This window comes from Myotis nattereri, assembly GCF_964212035.1.
Source record: "Myotis nattereri genome assembly, chromosome: 1".
In the NCBI taxonomy this organism is placed as follows: Eukaryota; Metazoa; Chordata; class Mammalia; order Chiroptera; family Vespertilionidae; genus Myotis; species Myotis nattereri.
In genome coordinates, this window is record NC_138075.1 from 70,098,513 (window position 1) to 70,121,032 (window position 22,520).

Sequence of the window (22,520 nt, forward strand, 5' to 3'; positions counted from 1 at the left end):
TCATTGGGTGAGGATTAACAACAGCAACAACAACAAAAAGAAATTACTTCAGAGGTAGAGGTGGCTTGTCTATGATGACACATGGTGAAATTACATCTTTATTCTTTTGATTTCCAAAATGGTCTTCAAAGTTTCTGTATGTATGTATTTAATGCTGGGGAATTCTGCAGTTTAGATAGTGACCAGACCCTGGATCCCAAAGAACATATGGAAGCTAGTTCACCTAATTTGATAACATAGGGTTAGCTTTATCATATACTGCTCCATTTTGGGATGATTTAAATTATTAGCTCAAGTTTCCTTTCTCCCTCTCTCTTATTTGTCCAGTAGCTAGAAAAATGAAGAAAAGACCTCTCCTTTATTTACCAGGTGGGCCATGGCCTTCCTAGCCAGGGCTCTCTAGAAGCTAGTGTGGAGACTTATTTGTCCAGTCTTTTGGGTAATAAAGCGGGGAGGGGATGCCTCCTTCAGCCAGTCTTTGGCTCCTAAAACACCAAAAAGCAATGCTATTTACTTAGTCTCTGGACTACCAAGTGCCGGTTGGGGGATGGGAGGGGGGAGGGGGGCATGTTGACTCAAATCTGAGTCCTCACAGCTAGGTGGGGCTGTAGGAGGCTGTTAGTCATGTGAAGTTGCCAGGGCAACTTAGCCTTCGGAGCGGGGAGGCAGCGCGAAGTACAGAGAGGAGACTACAGGGCCCATTACAACGTACAGGCATGTGTTCAATAACCTGTCATCTTTCCGTATTGGGACTTTTATTTTGTGGGATTGAAAGATCAGAAGATGGAAATGAGCTGGGGAAGAAAAAGAAAAGGAAAAATGAATGGGGGTTGGGGGGACGCTATTTCTGTTCCTTTTGTGGGCAATGGTTAAATAAGGAGAACATCTGGTCCTGGAGTGGGTCTCTGCAGCGCTGCTTTTAATTACCCCGTCATTTGGTCTCATGCTAAATTAGTGACTGTGGGAGCAGCTCAAATCGCCAAACTGACAGGCCCAGAGAGCTCGACTTAGCCTGCCACATAGTCAGAGGGGAAACACGGAGCTTCCGGTTTCATATTTAAACCAGGATTGACTCATAATTGTAGCTGTCAGGAGGGTGATGGAGACATTATGTAATCTGGTTCTTATGGTGAGGTGTGTGCAAGGTTTCTGCTCTGTAAATTCCAGAGGAAATTTTGTGCCCGTTGAGGGAGAGCTCACTGGCTGCGCTGTGGTGTACCCGGCAGGATAATGACAGTGCTATTAAAGGTTTCTAAGTCTGCCCGAATCCAAACATGAATGAATTTCCTCTCTGAAAGGCCCTCCTGTTTTTCCGTAGACTTAAATGTGGATGAGGTTAGGCGAAACCTGGTAAACTGGGGAGGCGGCATGTTGACCCAGTGGGGAAACTTAATAATGACAAGCCATTCAGGTCCACACATGTTTTTTTTTCTGGACCACATAGTTCTCCTTACTAATTCTCATCGTTTCTAGCCAGAGATTTGGAAGTGGACGCCAGTTGCTCCTGGAAACACGGTGCTGGGCGGTGGATCATTTGTTCCATTTTGATTCGTCTTGTTACTCGCCTCTCGGAGGTCTCTGTGGACTGCTATCGATGTGCAGGGCAGCCGGGGCAGGCTTGGGACAGACCCAGTGTTTGCTGTCACGGGGGAAAAAAAAAGTCAGATGAGGCTGTTTAATTTTAACCTTAAAGGAATGTGTTTTCAACAGTTTTGTTAAAGGGAGATTTGTTTTTTTATTGATTTTTCTTTGAACCCAATAAGTTTTACCTACATGATAAGAGGGTTTCATGGATAGAAAATAGTATTCATATTAGGAGAATAATAGGAAAGACTAAATAAAAAGTTAAAAGGTGAATTGTTAGAGTAGAGGACCATTACCCTCCCCAACTCCTGGCTGCTGCTGGGCTGGCTGGCCCTCTATTTGTAAACCTTTCCTTCCTCTCTAGGGGAATTCTCCAGCACTTGGGGTTCTGGTTCTGACTTCCCATACCCATCAACAAGACAAATATGATTTATAAAATAGTTTTAGTCAAAATCAATAACTAAGTGTATGAAAATGGATAGTTAAATAAATGCTAGATAGCATCATCTACTTAAATTGTAACTGACTGGAAGGGAACAATCAGTTTCTGCTATAATTTCTATTTTTTTTTTCTAGAAAAATGAGCAACTAAGATAATTGCATATTTACCCATTGGTCTTTGGAACATGTTATTGAGAGTGGATAATTTTTTTCACTTTTCAGGAAGAAACTGGAATTATTTTAATTAAAAATAATATAATAATAAAGTGAAATTATAATATTAACTTAAAATATTAAAACAATATATTTGTGTATTTTATTTTCCCTATTCTTTCAAGGCTTATGCTGTGAAATCTCTAAGAAACGGTGCCAGTATCATGACTTGATTTCTTCTCTCACGTGAGAATGAAGTTTCATGTGAGCATTGTACAGGCACCATAGCGTGGGACATTATCATATGACTGCTGGATGATGCAGGGATGGATAATTTCATGAGCCGTCTGGCCTAAGTGTATTCATTTTCCTCATCAGAGAAATGAAAAGACTTGATGTGACTCCTTTTGAGATACTTTCAGAGGCAACCAACCTTGTAATGGGTTCTCGCCATCACAATTTTAGGTACTGAGTTGCCTGTTTTGATTTTTCCTGTACTAGAACTTACAGATGGGCTAGGGATTTCTCCAACTAAGGTCCATCAGATTACAGAAGACAAGAATTGCAGACAAGGAAACAATATTCTCTTGGGCCTTGAACAAGTTGAGCTGAGCATTGGATCTAGTCGGCAAAGGGACATTTTCCCTTCCTTGACTTTTCTAGTCAAACCCCTCATCAAAGATAAGAGACTAGTTAGAAAGGATAATTGCTAGAGTAAACAAATTACCTTTGATTAAAAGGAATGAATGGATCTCTATTTATCCCATGACATTTAATTGGGGTTGAAAAGGGTTAAATGTAAATTAGTTGAGATTTGCTTTTCTTCAAACCTTGCAAACTATAGTTAACGCAGTGTCTCAAGTTGCTCCCAAACTCTGAGAACTTCAAGTTGTCTGCACATGAATTTTGAATTCCTTATCAATACTTTCAAGGCCTACCACAACCTGGCTTCAATTACCCTTCTTACTTGATTCTCTACTACTCCCGACCTACCCTACTAACTCTATTTCCCACCTTTTCCACCTCACATGCCCCATGCTCCAACCAAGTTAAACAGCTCTGTTTTCATAGCTGCTTTATTTAGACACTATCTTCAAGTTCTAGCTCCATAAAACCTTCCCTTTTTATCCCTAACCAGAAGTAATTATCTCTAACTGAACCCCCATAGCACTTGATTTATAATTTTTCTCATGGCATCTCAGAATACATAGATTTATCCTCATGCCTCACCCATTTATTTTCTGTAAGTTCCTTGAGGGTGGAATCTACATTGATTCATGTTGTGTCCAAGAGTGCTTAGCATTCTGCTTGCCCATGATAGAAATCCCACAAATGCTTATAGAAGGAATTAATAAATTCTAGCTATAACATTGAAAATAGTTAAATTTCTCTTGAAGTCTAGAGAAGAAACAGCTTCGTGTTTTTTTTGTTTGTTTGTTTTTGTTTTTGTAAAACAAGATGAGATTTTCGATTCCTTTCACACATAACAACCCTTTTCTCCTTAAAATGGATGAACTCAGTGCCTAGATCAGGGGTAGGCAACCTTTTTGTGAGTGCGTGCCAAAACCAGCAAAATCTCTGACTCAAAATTCTTCTGCATGCCAACCCTAATTTTTTGAGAACTTGTTATGCCTACTTGATATCTCTTAAGGTGTACGTATGTGAAAAACCTTGAAGAAATAATAAAATTCATTTGAGTGACAAAAACACAGTATATGATGATGAAAAATACATTTATTTTTTAATGTATACATGTTATGTAAAATTATTTATTTATCTAAGATGCACCTACACTGAATTTATCTGAAAAATAAAAAAGTCAATATTAAGAAAAAAATTGTAAATGGAAGATTATAAGAGCGGGTTTCTCGTGCCAGCAAAAGTTACTGGTGTGCCATGTTTGGCACGCGTGCCAGGGGTTGCCCACCCCTGGCCTAGATGCTATCCTCAGAACCCAGGAAGACTCAGAACCTAATGGTTGGACATGGAAAACCAGGTCAGATAACAGGGAATTGTTCCAGTTCTCACAGGGATGAGGGGAGCGTGAGGGGAGTAAATTCACTTGCTAGGCTAGGAGCAGGTCTGCGGCATTGTGTTTACAATTTTTAAATGTAATCACCACCAGATCTACTACTGTTTATGGTCTTTTATTACCTTTCCTCTCCTTCTTGGATAATTTGTCAACTCTGGCCAGCTACTTTAATTTACAAGGGCTCTGGATAAAGGGCTAAGTCAGGAGACTTGGATTCCAGAGTTGGCTCTTCCACTGGCTGTGGGTTTTAGGAAAGTATAAATAAGAATTAGTTTCCTCATCTGTATAATGTAGGTAGATAAACTCACCTACCTTTTTCACAGCATTGTTCTGAGAATTCAGAGGAGAAGTTTATAAGAAAACATATTGAAAACTACAAAGTGTTTTACATTTGTAAGGGCTTATGATCATAAAAATTAATAATATTAGAGGCTTTTTGGGGGATACCTATTAAATCACTATTTCCATTTGGACCCTTGATAGTTAATATGCCTCATTAGACAAAGTAGAGGCATTTAGAATTTTGGCTCTACCACTTACTAGCTCTGTGACTCCAGTTATCTACCCTCACCCAAGCTTCATTTTTTTCTTAATTGCAAATGAATATGAAATATCTAGCTCAGATGATAGATTTATTTGTGCGGTGGCCTTGTAATATGTCAACTTGGCTAGGTTGAATTTTGTTTCCTAGAAATTCCTTCACTGAATGTGTTTGGTTTTGGGTGGGCCATAAGAGACATATCTGCAATAGATTTGGAAGCTGAAAACAAAACAGCAACTATTTTGGGTTTTATGCTTAGGAAAGTCGGGGCAGGTGCTCTTGTCGCTTGCACTGACAGATATTGTGGCTACCTGTTGGCTCACCTCATTGGCACAGGACAGCAGCCATCTTCCCTGGGATCCTCCTCCTTCACATCTATATTTAGTTCTGTGACAAAGGGCCCTGGACATGAACACCATCAAAGTTAGAGGCCACTGTAACCGATAGTGCAATTTCAGTCTGTCCCTGACTCGTGGGTTCCAGATTGTACTTGCTCACTTTATACCTTCTCTTCCTCATGACCTACCCTATGGATTCAAGCTCCAGCCTCAGAGACTGCTCATCAGTTCCCACCATTGTGTAAGATCGCTATAATGTCCACTTCCCTCCACCACCAAAATGCACACACACACACACACACACACACACACACACACACACCAATGCTGTTGTCATTATTACTCTTATTGTCGTTCAGAGGTCCAAGCACTAGGTAGGATTAGATTGTCTAAAGATATAGAAACCCAAAGTCCTCTCCAAGCTTTCTCCAAATTCCTGTGGAGTTTACATTCTCATGGTCACTTCTGGGCTCTAGATGTGATCAAAGTCATTGGGGCGGGGGCTCAAAGACTGTGCTCCCTCAGTTCCTTCCCTCTCTCCCCTTCCTCTCCCAATGGCATATGTTTAACTGTCTCCATCCTGTTTAACTACCTTCCTTATGAGCCTGCTCTCTAATATTGAAAAGTATTCTTTGACTTGCCAGTTAACTTTCTCCATTTATCAATTGGAGATACTTGTACTTCTAACAACTTCAGAAAGATTTGGGAGCGATCAATGAGATGAGAGAAGTAAAGCAAGGCATTGGTTCTTAGGAGGACTCTGGCTATAGTAATAGAAATGAAAATTCAAATAAAATACTTTCATCAGTCACCTCTCTATAATTTGAGTCTTTTATCTCAAGGAAGTAACTTATTAACATTTGTAGAAATGGTGACTTCCGGAGCATACTGCTATTTTGATATTAAAATTTTTATTGAACAATTATTATAAATTACCTTGGATATAAATGTAGAGTTTTAAAAATGAGGAAGTAACTTTTAAAATGATTTTTATTTATTATTTATTTATTTGAGAGAGAGAGAGAGAGAGAGAGAGAGAGAGAGAGAGATACATTGATTTGTTGTTCCACTTATCTATACATTCATTGGTTACTTCTTGGCATATCCAGATGATGCTTCAACCAATTGTGCTACCCAAGCAAGGGCTTTCTTTATGATTTTTTTATTTTTTATTTATTTTTATTTTTTTATTGCTTAAAGTATTACAAAGAGTATTACATATGTCTCCTTTTTTTTCCCCCGCCCTTAACAATCCCCTGGCCTCCCCTACCCCCCAGTGTCTTATGTCCATTGGTTATGAGTTACAGTTGATATACAATATTGTATTAGTGTCAGGTGTACAGCATAATGATTAGATATTTATATAACTTATAAAGTGATCACCCCGATAAGTCTAGCACTCATCTGACAATCACACAGTTATTACAATATTATTGATTGTGTTCCCTATGCTGTGCTTTACGTCCCTGTGACTATTTTTATAACAGGAAGAAGTTACATTTTCAGTTTTATTTTCTATTTAGCTTGATAAAACGTGTTAAAGTAATATCTTGCATTAACTAAAATAATAAAGTTCATTTATTAATCCAACAAATATTTTTGAACATGTGTTGTGCCAGACAAAGACACTGTTGAAGTATGTAAAATAGCTAATACCAGTTAAAAAACAGACAGAAACCATGTCTATTTTTAAAATTTTGTTTTATTGCTTAAAGTATTACAAAGAGTATTACATATGTCTCCTTGTTTTCCCCCGTTGACATTCCCCCGGCCTCCCCTACCCCCCAGTGTCTTGTGTCCATTGGTTATGCTTATATGCATGCATACAAGTCCTTTGGTTGATTTCTTACACACACCCTCAACCCTCCCTGGCCTTCCCGCTGTAGTTTGACAGTCTGTTTGATGCTGCTCTGCCTCTGTATCTATTTTTGTTCATCAGGTTATAATGGTCTTTATTATCCATAAATGAGTGAGATCATGTGGTATTTTTCCTTCATTGACTGGCTTATTTCACTCAGCATAATGCTCTCTAGTTCCATCCATGCTGTTGAAAATGGTAAGAATTCCTTCTTTTTTACAGCAGCATAGTATTCCATTGTGTAGATGTACCACAGCTTTCTAATCCATTCATCTGCTGATAGGCACTTAGGCTGTTTCCAAATCTTAGCTATGGTGAATTGTGCTGCTATGAACATAGGGGTGCATATATCCTTTCTGATTGGTGTTTCTGGTTTCTTGGGATATATTCCTAGAAGTGGGATCACTGGGTCAAATGGGAGTTCCATTTTCAGTTTTTTGAGGAAACTCCATACTGTCTTCCATAGTGGCTGCACCAGTCTGCATTTCCACCAGCAGTGCACGAGGGTTCCCTTTTCTCCGCATCCTCTCCAGCACTTGTCGTTTGTTGATTTGTTGATGATAGCCATTCTGACAGGTGTGAGATGATATCTTATAGTAGTTTTGATTTGCATCTCTTGGATGATTAGTGACTTTGAGCATGTTTTCATATGTCTCTTGGCTTTCTGAATATCCTCTTTTGAAAAGTGTCTATTTAGGTCCTTTGCCCATTTTTTGATTTGATTGTTTCTCTTCCTTTTGGTAAGTTGTATGAGGTCCTTATAAATGTTGGAGATTAAACCCTTATTGGTGATAACATTGGCAAATATATTCTCCCATGCAGTGGGCTTTCTTGTTGTTAGAAACCATGTATTTTTGTTGTACTGTTCACAGGATGATGTTTTTAGAGGTTTCCCATTGTATTAATTTACTAGGGCTGCCATGACAAATTACAACAGACTGGGAGGCTTAAATACAATTTTGGAAGCCAGCAGTCTGAGATCTAGATGGTTTATAGATCTGAGGTGGTTTTGTTTGTGGTTTCTCTCCTTGGCTTTTAAATGACAATCTTCTCCCTGTATCTTATCATTGTCTACTGGCTATGCCAGTCTGTGTCCAAATTTTCTCTTTGTATTAGGACACTGTGATACCTGAATGACCTCATTTTAACTGCATTACCTCTTTAAAGACTCTATCTCCAAATATCATCACATTTTGAGTTACTGGGTGTTAGGACATCAACATGAATTTTGGGGGATACAGTTCAGTTCATAACAATTATTCTAAAGTATTGCTGATCTCTTTGGGTCTCAGTTTACTTGTTTAAAAATAATAATAATAGTGCCTGTTCTATATACCTATTATAAACATACTACTGTTTTCTTTATGCATATTGCAGCTAGATAGAAATAAATCTAGTTTTTGAATGACAATTGCAGCTAGGTATAAATACATCTATTTTCTAGAGTGACACTAATATTCTCAAAGGTCATAGATGTTCCAAAATATGTTTAGAGTTACACAAAACCACCTAAATGAACAGGATAACTGTTTTCTAAGATTTTACCATTTTTGGAAAATGGGTATCAAACAGCTGAATATTACCAAATAGGACTATCAGAATTATTGGGTCAGACTAAACTTTAAACCAGACAAGATTAAAAGTTAATTTCCTTCTGGCCAACCAATGTCTGGAAACTTGGAAGAGAAGATACAGATGAAATAACGGAGTTATATTTGTGACCATACCCAATCATCCTCATCATCACCATCATCATTGTTGTCATCATCATTTTTACCTGGTCACATTGAATGTTTTTACCATCTTATCCTCTAACTCAGCCGTGGGCAAACTACGGCCCGCGGGCCAGATCTGGCCCGTTTGAAATGAATAAAACTATTGAAAAAAAAGACCGTACCCTTTTATGTAATGATGTTTACTTTGAATTTATATTAGTTCACACAAACACTCCATCCATGCTTTTGTTCCGGCCCTCTGGTCCAGTTTAAGAACCCATTGTGGCCCTCGAGTTAAAAAGTTTACCCACTCCTGAACTAGTAGCCTGGTGCATGAAATTCGTGCACATTGAAAGGGAATTAATTAGAGGAACGTAATTTGGACTCACATCTAATATCAATAATATGTGAGCGTGAGACAGTCCACGTTTCTGAAATTCAATGACATGAATTTTAGCTATTACTTTGCCAAATAAATGGACTTTGCAGATATCATTTAAAAGAGCATTCAGCTTAATATTAAAAACTCTGGCTACCAAGTCAGGTCTGTTTTCAACTTTTTGCCAGCGTTGTAAATTGTTTGCAATATCTGCCCATTTGGATTGCATGTCATGGTTATGAATAAATCGGGCTTGCCAGACTTCGTTACAATTGCCATAGCATCTTGATATCGCTGTTGCATATTTCTGGGACTACCCTCAGAAGATGATGGAAATATTATCATTTTACCAATCAGCACATTGTCATTTTCAGATCTAGATTTGAGATAATCCATCAAACCACTGTATTTTTCAACTCTCAACTTAGATTGGTTTGCTTTGATGAAATTTATCTGATTGACCTCCATTTTTGAATATGAATCCATGATAAACTGCTGAGTTAATTTTCCTGCATTTAAAATAAGATTGAACGTGTCCTGCACAGAGAGATGAAATCCATAATACTGCATTTGTGTGACTCGTGTCCTTACATTTTGTCTAGTATTATTGTTGATTACACTGTTGTCTCTGAGTCTTAATGCAATATCTGTTCCCCAGCCTTTTTCACCATGTGGAAAAAGAATAGGATATGTCATCGCATCTAATGTAGGAAACAGGATATTGATTTGTTTCATTTTAGTGGCATTTGGATTATTGGGATCTGGTTTACAATGAGTGAACAAGTCCCTTTCAAAAGGAGGTTCTCCATCTTCGTTTCTGAATATGACATCAACCTTGGTTACATGGGGAGAATTATATCTACCTGGGTCACTGTTACGCTCGTATTTAATCGCCATTGTTACTTCTATGAGAGCAATACCTTTTGCTGCTCCTTAAGATTGGGCTTCTATTTCTACCTCATGTAGCATCTTGTATGATTTTGTTAATTCACTTATTTCATGCATGAGGTTGTTGATGTTGATCATGAGTCTTTCTGAGCAGCCCTGGTTTTCTGGCATTGCTAATCTTTTATTTGTAGCTTCAGCTGTATCCAAAATATAGAGTTGAGCAAATTTCTGAGAAACACCATCCAAAAGTTGTAAAGTTCCAGTATGGTGATAAACTTGTCCGCGTATTCTAAAACAGTATGGCACCTATCCTGATGGTGATGCAATATTTGCACCCATGGAAGCAAAAGCAAAAGAACTATTTATGGAACAAATATTTTCCATGAAATTTTTACTGTCAGAATCTTCGTTTTCCATTAATCTTTTTAAATATGCCAGGTAATCTGGAAAATGTATATCATTTGAACAGACTTTCCCTTTGCTACAACATTGAATAAATTTCCCATCGGTTGGTTTTTCATCAGAGAAATTTAGTGATAGGCAAAATTCACATCGAACAGTCATTCCACCACAACTATGTTTGAAGATTGCATCATCATGTACTCCATTTTCACTGAGAAGGCAGTTCCTACTGATATTGTTAGTACTTGTTGATGACAGTTCTCTAGACATATTCTGTCATTGCCACCACCTTCTTTCAACTTCAAAGGCACGTTGGTCTTTAGACATTTTCTGTCAATAACACCAGTGTTTTTCCGCATCAGAGTGATGTTTTTCCAGTAGCTGGTGTTCAGATACATCCTGTCGCAGGCGCCACCTTCTTTCAAGAGCAGACGCACGCTGCTCTGCAGACACTTTCTGTGGATAACGCCAGCATCTTTCGGCTGCAGAGCTACGTTGTATCAACAGTTGTTCTTTAGACATAGTCCCACCTTTCTACTGTCACGGTCTGAGATGCAGGTGAATGAGAGTCCTGGCTATCAGGCCGCTGAGAGCTGTCTGACCAATGGCTGATTCTGGCTGATTCTGTAGGGGTGGGACTTCCTCTTCTCTGCTGTCAGTTTTCACAGCTGTGATGAGGAAACTGGGGTGAGAGAGGGAGCTACGCCCTCCAAGCCACTCTCTCTCTTGCTCTGCACTATGCCCAGTGGTCTCCTGCTCTGTCAAGTCCCCCAAACCTCCCACTCTCCTCTGGCAAGGTCCTGGGAGCCCATGGCCACATCACCTCCTGGGACACCTGACACCTGCATATGCAAATTAACCACCATCTTTGTTGGTTAATTTGCATAGTTACTCTGATTGGCTTGTGGGCGTGGCTTGTGGGCATGGCTTGAACGTAGGGGAGGGATGGCTAATTTTCATGTTTCTTTTTTATTATATAGGACTAGAGGCCCGGTGCACAAACATTTGTGCACTTGGGGGGAAGGGGGGGTCCCTCAGCCTGGCCTGTGCCCTCTCGCAGTCTGGGACCCCTTAGGGGATGACCACCTGCTGGCTTAGGCCCGCTCCCCGGGGGATTGGGCCTAAGATGGCAATCAGGCATCCCTCTGGCAGCCCGGCAGCCCTCGGGGGATGTCCACTTGCCGGGGGGGGGGGGGTGTGGGGGCAGGCCTAAACTGCAGTCGGACATCCTTAGCACTGCTGAGGAGGCAGGAGAGGCTCCCACCACCACCGCTGTACTGGTAGCCATCAGCCTGGCTTGTGGCTGAGCAGAGCTCCTCCCATGTGAGAGCGCCCTGACCACCAGAGGGCAGCTCCTGCATTGAGCGTCTGCCCCCTGGTGGTCAGTGTGTGTCATAGTGACCAGTCATTCCCAGTCCTTCTGCTGTTAGGGTCAGTTCGCATATTACCCTTTTAGTATATAGGATAGAGGCCTGGCGCACGGGTGGGGGCCACCTGGTTTGCCCTGAAGGGTGTCCCAGATCAGGGTGGGGGTCCCGCTTGGGTGCCTGGCCAGCCTGGATGAGGGGCTGATGGCTGTTTGCAGCTGGTCACACCCCCTTCAGGGTGGGGGTCCCCACTGGGGTGCTTGGCCAGTCTGGGTGAGGGGCTGAGGGCCGTTTTCAGGCTGGCAGGTGACTGAAGCTTCCAACCTCTCCTTTTTTCTTTTTTTGTTATTCTGGGATTTATTTACCTTCTATGGCTGTCACTGGAACTGAGAGCTGGCTTTAGCTCTGAGGCTCGGCTCCAGCTCTGAGACCTCGGCTGCTGAAAGCAGGTATCTGGGTTTGTTTGGGTCCTATAATTGAAACACTGTTGCAGCTCCAGCTCTGAGGCCCAGCTGGCTGAAAGCAGTTTTCTGGGGTTTGTTTAGCTTCTATAATTGCAACATTGTTTCTTAGAGTGCAGCTCCCCAGAGGCTGGCAGCAGCAGGCGGGGAACCTTGGCTTCCTCCATCACTGGAGCAAGCAAACCTCCTGTTCGCTTCAGCTGCCTGGCTGCCGGCTGCCATCTTGGTTGGAAGTTAATTTGCATATTGCCCTGATTAGCCAATGGGAAGCGTGTCGGAGGTATGGTTAATTACCATGTTTGTCTATTATTAGATAGGATGATTCTGTCTTCTTTTCAACAAGTTTGTGAGCTCTCTGTGGGCAGGAAGTACTATGTCTAGCACTGTTTATTCCTGTCCTTTTGTGCCTAGGTGCAGAGCTGGGCTTGGTAAGCAGTAGTTGGCCCACAGTGCTGGGTTCAGAGTGGGCTTGGTAAGCCATAGTTGCCCCACAGTGTTGACTTTCAGGCCTGGTTGCTGAGGGCATCAGTCAGAAGAGTGCTGGTGGGAGGAGGATAGCAGGGAAAGGAATGGTTGACCATGGCACAGCCAAGAGTGAACATCCAGGTTCTTATGGTCTTCTTGGCCTTGAGCAAGTCATTGGTAGAAGTCACTATGGAGATTCGATGATGGAAATGGAGAGAGATGACTTTGCAAATAAGGGTTTCAGAGCAGGCATTTCACAAACGTAGGGAATATAGACTTGTTCTGATTTTAAAAGGAGCCAATTATTAGTTTCTTCTAAGCTTTCAGTCATGCATTGCCATAGAAACTGCAAATGATTTGATGGTGGGAGTGGGTAGGGAGAGCAGTGGAATCAAAACAGAGACTTTCTACCGAATTTCCTTTGACAATAGTTACAGTAAAACATTTTGGCTGGGAAAAGATTAATTTGTTTTCAAAATTAAAAAAGAGTAACATGTGGAAAATATTATGTTGATGCATGTTTTGCTGAACAGATGGTGACAGTCCACAAGCTTCTCAAGGATTTCCCTTACAGGGTGAAGAGGAAGCATTGTAATTCTAGCAAGTCAATGAGAGTAACTGAATCTCTATAATTTTGTCTGTCTCTTCTTATAGAAATCCTCTCTTTTTATCACCAAAATTTTCTTTCCAATAATGTTTAATAAATCCCTTCAACCTGGGACAACCAATTAGCATCCAAAGGTGGGTGTTTATTTTTTTCTCCTCTATTCTTTCTCAGCAGGGAATCCCTTGTCTTGTGTTAATGCATGTTCATAATTTTTATTCTGAGTCTCTGAGAGCACGTCAGATGCAATGCAGACGGGCCAGTTACTCAGATCTTCATCTTACAGATGGGGAAACCGAGAACTGAAAGTTTCTGTGACCCTCATCAATGTTACATAATGAGTCACAGCTGAAGTAAACATCAGAAATAGGTTTATTGACTTTCAAATCATTGACCTTTCACTATTCTTTAGAAACCATGATTCTTATCATACTTGAACCTATTTACTTGGGTATTTTCTTTTTTTGTGCTGCCTTTTAGAGAGTTTAAAGACATAGGGAAGAGATTTTCCTACAGTCTTTCACTCCTCCACCCCCACTTTTTGGTTTCCTTTGAAATAAACCACAGCTTCAAGTAGAACCTCCCAAGGGTTTTTTAAGATGAGTCGGCTACACAGCTGGAGACAGAATGATGGTTATTAATCAAGTACTTTCTTGCACATAAGTCATTTCTCCATCAGGGGACACTTTTTTCACTAGAAAAGAAAAAAAAGTTAAAATCAAGATCAGTAATCAGCAGCCAACTATTTACAATTGACTGAGGTTCAGGAATAGGAGTTGCAATTTCTGTTTATTTCTGTTTGCTCTTCTGTTCCCAAGCAATAACCCCTCCTCATCCCTTTGAAAAAATCTTAATGCATCTATTCCCTACCTAGACTCTAGACTGCCTAGATGAGTTTGCTGGCCTTACAGAAACCCTAGTAAACCTGGGCCAATGTTGTTGGTGGTGAGGTTCAGACCCGGTGCTGATCAGGTAAGGGTGACATCAGCACGCATTAATTTGTGGTCCCGGTGTACTGCAAACCTGTGGAGAGGCAGGGTGACTGTAATCTGGGGCCGTGCTAGCCAGCTGATTCTTCTTTTCCTTATTTAATGGTCCTTACGGATAACTGGAAGACTATCCTAAATACATTGACACTTTTCAATTATTTTGTATCCCTTTGATTTTTATGCCTCTCTTTTATTCCTTCTCTCAAATATTCTTGCATACACTCGCACTTTCTCCATGCAGCCTCTAAGGCAATTTGTTGCTGAGTGCTTTCTAATACCAGGAGTAAAAGAAAGAGATGTGCTGTTGCTATTAACACGAGGAGCTCAAAATAAATTGAGAGCGCAAGTGTCTTAAGACCCAAGCACTCTCACAAGTCTCTCTTTCCACCATCAATTTAGAATGAAAAGATCAGGAATGAAACGAGCATCAAAACAGTTGATTTACTGAGTGGGTTATGTTGATTTATTGGTAGGTCATTGCACAGATCATCTCATTTAATCCTCACGGTGGGAGGTGGTTACTATTATCATTAGTCTCATTTTTCAGCTCAGAAAACTATGGTTTAGAAAACTATGCCACAATAACTACACAATAACCTACTTACTTGTGTATTTTCTTTTCTGTGCTGCCACAAAAAAGGGAGGTGGGGTGAAGCTAGAACTTAAACCAAGGAGATCTAATTTCAGAGACCATGAACTTAGCAACAATGCTATACCTTCCCATGGAATACTCCACACACTTCTTCTTTTTTTTTTTTTTTAAATATATTTTATTGATTTTTTTACAGAGAGGAAGGGAAAGGGATAGAGAGTTAGAAACATTGATGAGAGAGAAACATCAATCAGCTGCCTCCCGCACATTCCCCACTGGGTATGTGCCTGCAACCAAGGTACATGCCATTGACCAGAATCGAACCTGGGACCCTTGAGTCTGCAGGCCGACGCTCTATCCACTGAGCCAAACCGGTCAGGGCCACACACTTCTTTAAGTGTATTGAAAGAGGTTTAAATAGTGATGTTTTGAGTATATCTATCACATTTATCATCTGCCCCAGATGATAAATCATGGGAACTAAGGAAACACTACACCCTGGAAACATGCTTGGCAATTGTTTACATTACTTAAAAAGGGTTAAAACTGCAGAATGCAAAGCTCTTGGGTTTACATTTTGTTTTGTTTTTTTTTTTTCTTTGTGGGTCTACACAGAAGTTTAGTCTTTAAACTTGCTTCTGTCTTAAGGCACATTGCTCGTTATGCTGAGCAGTTAGTGAAGAAAACTGCCTTTTCTTCTGTCCACAAGTCCTCTGCCAGGAAAGGCAGAGCAGCAAATCTGGAGCCTGAGGTTGTTAGTAGGCCAGATGTCCTTTTTGCAGCACAAGTGCTGTACATTTCATGTTCCACCACTGAGTGAGTCAGACAGAGGCTAATCATTACCTTAACCTTTCTTACCTCTAGATTTTAAATTCTAAAGCAAAGAGGCATTGCAACCTGCATCAAGTTCCACTAGATTGCTGACTTGTCCTAGTAACTTCTTTGGACTTTCTGACTGTTTGCAGCGGTTCTCAACCTGTGTGTCGCGACCCCTTCAACGGTTGAACGACCCTTTCACAGGGGTCGCCTAAGACCATCGTGCATATCAGATATTTACATTACGATTCATAACAGTAGCAACATTACAGTTATGAAGTAGCAATGAAAATAATTTTATGGTTGGGTCACAACATGAGGAACTGTATTTAAAGGGCCAGAAGTTTGAGAACCACTGGTTTAGAGGGAAGAGAAGTTAGATTCGCTACTCAGAATCCCCTCTTTGCTACTCTTTTCATCTTTTTACAAAAAAAAAATTTGAGGTGGTTTGCAAACACAGGGGTGGGCAAAAGTCGACTTACAGTTTGTAAATAAATAATACAATAATTAATAAATAATAATACACCTTCAGTTGGTTAGAGTGTTGCCCCAATACACCCAGATTGTGGGCTCGATCTCGAGTCAAGGCACATACAAGTAGCAACCAATAATGAACGCAGAAATAAGTGGAACAGCCCTGGTGGCTGAGTTGGTTGGATTGTCATTCTGTACACCAAAAAAGGTCGTGGGTTCGATTACCAGTCAGGGCACATACTTAGGTTGCAGGGTTTGACCTGAGTTGGGGCACTTAAGAGAGTTAATAGATCAAATTTTTTCTCTCTTTCCTTCTCTCTCTCTCTCTAAAATCAATTAAAAATAATAATACAAAAATAAATTCTGTTTTGGTTACTCACAACTGTAAACCTATTTTTGCCCAGACCTTTATATAAGCATATAAATATACATGTGTTATTCAATAGTATAAAATAATAAGGGAGGCAATCAGGGAAAGTTTTCTTTTTTCTTCTTCTTGTCTTGTAAAGGAAAAGTTACTCGTGTGTGCGTATGTGTGTGTATGTGTGTGTGTGTGTGTGTGTTTTACTGCAGATTTCCCTACATTTAAGCTAAATATAGCTTTGTTTTTGTTTTTTTTAATATTTTTTATTGATTTTTTACAGAGAGGAAGGGAGAGAAATAGAGAATTAGAAACATCGATGAGAGAGAAACATCGATCAGCTGCCTCCTGCACACTCCATACTGGGGATGTGCCCGCAACCCAGGTACATGCCCTTGGCCGGAATTGAACCTGGGACCTTTTAGTCCGCAGGCCGACGTTCTATCCACTGAGCCAAACCGGTTCTGGCTAAATATAGCTTTGTTAAAGTGCTGGTCACTTACTCTGTTCTTCTGTGGCTAATATTCCAGCACCCATGTCATTTGGGCAAATATTAAGGAGTATTGGAGCAGAAAAGACCTTGGCAAAGCACTTCTAGCTGTCCCTGGTCCTACCCAGTTACCAATCAAAATTAAGTAACTCATTTGGGATCAGATGTTTAAGTAATTTACTCATAAGATGGTTGTGTGTTTTTGAGCTATGATTTTCAAACTATGCTTCAAGGACCTTTTCAGCTTCCATGGAGGTATGTGAAAACCAACTTAGAGGTTCAGTGAATTTAGACATTGGATGGGGCTCTGGGTTTTATATTCTTATTTCAACCAGAGGATCTTTTTTTTTTAAAATATATTTTATTGATCTTTTACAGAGGGGAAGGGAGAGGGAGAGGGAGTTAGAAACATCGATGAGAGAGAAACATCGATCAGCTGCCTCCTGCACACTCCCCACTGGGGATGTGCCCGCAACCAAGGCACATGCCCTCAATTGGAATCGAACCTGGACCCTTGAGTCCTCAGGCTGATGCTCTATCCACTGAGCCAAACCTGTCAGAGCTAACCAGAGGATCTTTACTTTTATCCCTTTTGTATTTGAGTTTCCTTCTGAAAATGTGTTTGCAAAAAAATTTCTCTTCTAAAATAAGAATAAAAAGCTACAACTCTGCCATTTCACTCCATTTTTACTCATGTCTATTTTTACTCATTAGATTAGGTCTAACAGTAGTTTTCACCTAGTTTTGTTTTCTTTAGAGTTTTGAAAATCTACATCCTCTCCCCCCTTCGCCCAGTATTACATACATGCTTGCTCTGTAGTTTGTGGGCCATCTTTTCATGCAGGGGTTAGCAAAGAAAATAAACAACTCTGGCGCCAACATTTATTTAAGAATTCCTGAAAAAGGACTATATGGTCTACAGAAACATGCACATTAGATATAAATGCCCTTGAGCTCTAAGGTACCTGGAAGTCTTAATGACACAAAATCTATATATCTTGCAATTAAAACAAAACTCTAGAGCTGACTCACTGCTAGGTGGAACCAAGCTGAATAGAATGGAATTCATGTGTTTTTGTGTGTGTCCTGAGGAAGAGATTTTGGTTTTGTGAAACACCCCTGTAAGGTAAAGTACTGATCTTTGCCATTGGCTGCCAGTCCTGTGCATTGGTCCTTTTGACCTCAGATAACTGACTGGGTTGGGTTCAAACATTTTGGTTAGCCCCCTAATGCCAAATGCCTCCACTACTTCCCTTACACTTCATTCTGCCATACAATCAGTATAGTGTCATTAGCCTCTTCCTGACTTGTAATCAACTGTACATGAGCTATATTGTCTATTTGTAGAGCATCCCCCAGGAGGTTCAAGGCAACAGACTTCTGGACATCCCTGGAAATTTCATAGCAAGGTAACATGGGGGCTGTGAGTGAGAAAAAATTCAAGAGGGATATGAATTTTCAGCTTGCTTGCCAACATGTTAGTGGTTATAACTTTTTCAAAACTGTAAAAAGTAAGTCAAGAAATTCCCTCTACATTGTGAAATCTATATGCAAAAACCAACTATAAAGGCATTCTTTTAGATCTGGGTTGGGAGGGGGAAGTGTGTGTGTGTGTGTGTGTGTGTGTGTGTGTGTGTGTGTGTGTGTGGTGGGTTTACAGGGGATTGGGATAGAAGATGGTAATAATTTTTAAGAGGATTATTTGGAAAATTCCTTGCATGTTGATCAGTTCGTGCAGAAGTATTAGTTGAGAGAAAAGCCCAGACAGTGAATCTAGTTCAATTTAGTGATTCAAAGTGCAGCTATGAAAGAGGGTCCCCAAAGGCAAAATGCAGGCTGAGGAATGTGGAGAAAAAGCAACCTCTACACTTGCCTTAGGAATTGGGGAAAGGGCGAATATTAGGGGCTATTGGAAATACTGGTATATAGGCACTCAGGCAGTGTGCATTTCCTCTTGGCTCTGGTCTTTTGGGCAACTTTCCTATTTTTCCCCCAGGCATCTCCTTTCCTACTTTGTCTCTCTAACCCTCACATCTGTGGTTTTGGTCCCTGGAACCTATAAACCTATAGCGTCACGAAACACAGGGGACAAGCCCACCATGCCAGGCCTGTCTTAGGGGGCAGTCTCAGCCTGTGTGCCACATTCACTTGATAAGTGATCCACATTTATTCTTTCAGCACCTGTATTTCTATGCTAACCACAGAACCTGAATTAGGAAATGAGCCAGTCTGTGCTGCTGACTTTAGATTGATAATCTTTAAATATTTGTTTACATTTCTTTAATTAGAATCAGGGAGACATCTGATCTTCTGTTCATAAACCTTGTGTATCTCTTTCCCTTCAAAATAGGGGATGTTTATCTATGTAATAAACAACATTGAAATGTATTGTAAATTATCTTTCATTTCATAGTTTGTGCTTCTCATAGCTGGGTATTACTCTGACAAAAGATTCAACTTATGTGAAATAGTTACCAAGTCCTTTTTAACATATGTTTATTCTCTAACTTCTTTATGTTAAAACAGTTCCTGTTTGCAGAAACGTTATTCTTTCTTTAGCTTTTTTTTTGTAATTTTCAAAAACAGATACTTAATTTAGAGACAATTTTATAATTTTAAAATTAGATGATAAAATAATTTGATTATTCCTAGTAGATGGCAGCAATCAGAAATGATTTGTTTTCAGAATTTTAGCTGTAAGAGCTTGTGTGGTAAGTTGAATTCCAAGATGGCCCTCATGCTTTGTATCCCTGGAGTTGCCTGGTGATTATGCTACTTTACATGGCAAAAAGGAATTTTGCAGATGGAATTAAGGTGATTAATCAATAGGCTGTAAAACAGAGAGATTATCAGGGTGAGCCTGATCTAACCTCTTACCATTTACCAGTTTTCTCCAGATGGTTGCAGGAAAAGAAAGGATAAAAAATTGGAAGCCCAGCCCTGGCTGGTGTGGCTCAGTTGGTTGGAGCATCATCCTATGCACCGAAGGGTCGCTGGTTCAATACTTGGTCAGGGCATATATCCTGGTTGCGGATTTGATTCCTGGTCAGGGTGTGTACAGGAAGCAACTGATTGATGTTTCTTTCTCTCTCCCTTCCTCTCTCTAAGAAAAAAAAAAAGAAAGAAAGAAAGAAGAAAGGAAGGAAGAAATTGGAAGCACTCTAAGGATTTGACATATATCATTACTGGCTTTGAAGATAGAAGAGGCCACATGTAAGGACAAGATAGCAGCCCTTAGTTTGTGAGAAACCCCCAGCTGATAGCCAGCAAGGTAAAACCTTAGTCCTGTAATCATAAAGATCTGAATTCGGCCAACCATCTGAATGAACTTGTAAGTGGATTCTTCTCCAGAGCCCAACCTTGATTTCAGCAGCCTGAGACCTTACACAGAGAAACCAATCAAGACCACCTGGACTTCTGACCTCCAGAACTCTGAGATAATAAATGGGTGTTGTTTTAAGCTGCTAAATTTGTGGTAATTTGTTATGCAGAAATAGAAGACTAATAAGCTTGCTTTGGGAGTTTTGGGTCAGCCCATAGTGAGCATTTTGCAGTGCATGAGGAAAGGTTTATGAGGAGGTTTAATTTATTTTTATTTTAAAAAGTTTTCACTTGAAGCTTCTGCCACCTTTGTAGGGGACAGTGCTATGACAGACACTATTGGTTGACAACCCAAAGATATTACCTTCCCTCTTTTTTATTGCTAACAGAACCCCAATTTTTTTCCAATAGAGATTCTTTAATTTTATGGAATTAGGCCCAGCCATGGATTGAGGGGTAATCAGGCTTATGATCCAATTCTGGCCCATGAGATTTAACGAAGTCTGCTGGGAGGCTTTGGGAAGAATTTTGCTCCTCTTCTTTGTTTTTTTAATCCCACCAGATATTTTTCCACTGATTTTTAGAGAGAGTGGAAGGAAAGAGTAGAGATAGAGAGAAACACTGATGTGAGAGAGACACAACTGATTGCTTCCCGCACCCACCCGGACTGGGAATCAAACCTGCAACAGAGATACATGCCCTTGACTGGAATCGAACCGGAGACCCTTTAGTCTGTGGGCTGGTGCTCTATCCAAACCAGCTAGAGTGGATTTTGCTTCTTGATATAAGCAACAGAAATTGAGGGGAAATGCTCTGCATGAGAGTGCTGTTTCCCGTCTTTGGATGTGGTGTGGTGATGTCTGCAGCCATTTTGTAAACGCGAGGAAGAGGTGAAAAGGATCACAGAGATGCTGATCGAGGGCCTTAATGTCTTTGAACCAATGCCAATGCTCACATCTACTAGTAGATTGATCATGTGAAATAAATTTTTTTAAATAGCATATTTCAAAAAATAACCATAGTTTAAACTATGGTTAACTGAGTTTTAATAATTTACAACGGAAATAATATCTAACTGTATAGAATTTGGGCCTTGAAAGTGGAATGCTGCAAGTAACACAGTTTAAGAGGTAGGTCAGAGTAGGCACTGTGGAGCAGATTACCTTAGGCTGGAAACCGTGGACATGGCAAAACATTTAAATAACCAGTTGCCTGATATATCTTAGAACACAGACCACATGTTGACAGAGGTTGCAGTGGCATGGGAAATGGAAGGAAAAATTTAGGATGTTTATGTGTGTTGGCTTACTTTAGTGGCTATAAGCAAAGAAATCCTATTAGGAGAGGCAAATTTAGTCTAGATAGGTAATGTCTAAGCAGAGAGGAAAGGAAGTATGATTTTGCTAAGAAAGCTACTCTCATTGTGATCTCCAATCTAAATGAACGGAGTCCCATAATTTATACTCATGCAAGATTGGAAAAATTGTGTTTGGTACCCAAGGTAAAATAACACAGGAGAGAAAGTGGCACCCTAAAGACTGGCAAAACTGGAGCTTCCTACCACAAAGACCTGATTGTGTACGTTCAATGCCAGAGGATCTGGGGATCTAGCAGCAGAGAAAGAATTCTTAGTCAAGGACTATGTCTAGGCAAAAACTTTAGCTGTGGTTACTAATACAAGGAATTGACCAGAAGCAAATGGACTGAATCAACTACATTTCTGAGAGAAACTTTGTTAAAAATAATGCAGGCCTCACCAAAAACTGCATATAATTGTTGAATCTCAAAGGCAATCGCTAGGTGTCTGAACTTGTACAACATGCTGAAATTAGGAAAAAAACTTTCTCCTGAATGCCCATCTCAGATATAGGCATTGAAAATAATGATTAAAGAATATCTTGCTACTGGGAAGAGCAAAGCCTGTGGAAGGAAGACAGAACTAGGAACTGTCAGGTTGACTAACCAAGGAAATTTCTCCATTGAGCGGACAGGCATTTATCTCTGTTCCTTTCTAATAGGATAGAGTATCTGATAGTAAATGCTAAGTATTTATTTAGTCTTTCCCCACCATTTGTATATTAGATGTGTTGGAGGCAGATAACTTGTTCTTTAGAGGAAACTTCCAGATCTCTATGAAGATATCTCTGGACCAAGTGAAGAAAATTGAGCATCATCTAGAGATCCTAGATTTGCACCTGGGTATAGTAGCTGGGTGTGAATTTGTGGTTTTTCTCTCTCAGGGAGGAGGT

General features: G+C 40.2%; 1 long non-coding RNA gene across 1 annotated transcript; it reads left to right on the plus strand.

Annotated features, from left to right (window-relative positions):
• The first annotated feature begins 643 nt into the window (after positions 1–643).
• On the plus strand, positions 644–20,410 carry LOC308527747. Its single transcript, XR_013996649.1, has 2 exons — positions 644–714; positions 20,059–20,410. It is a non-coding gene; the product is annotated as an uncharacterized lncRNA (long non-coding RNA).
• Positions 20,411–22,520: the final 2,110 nt, after the last annotated feature.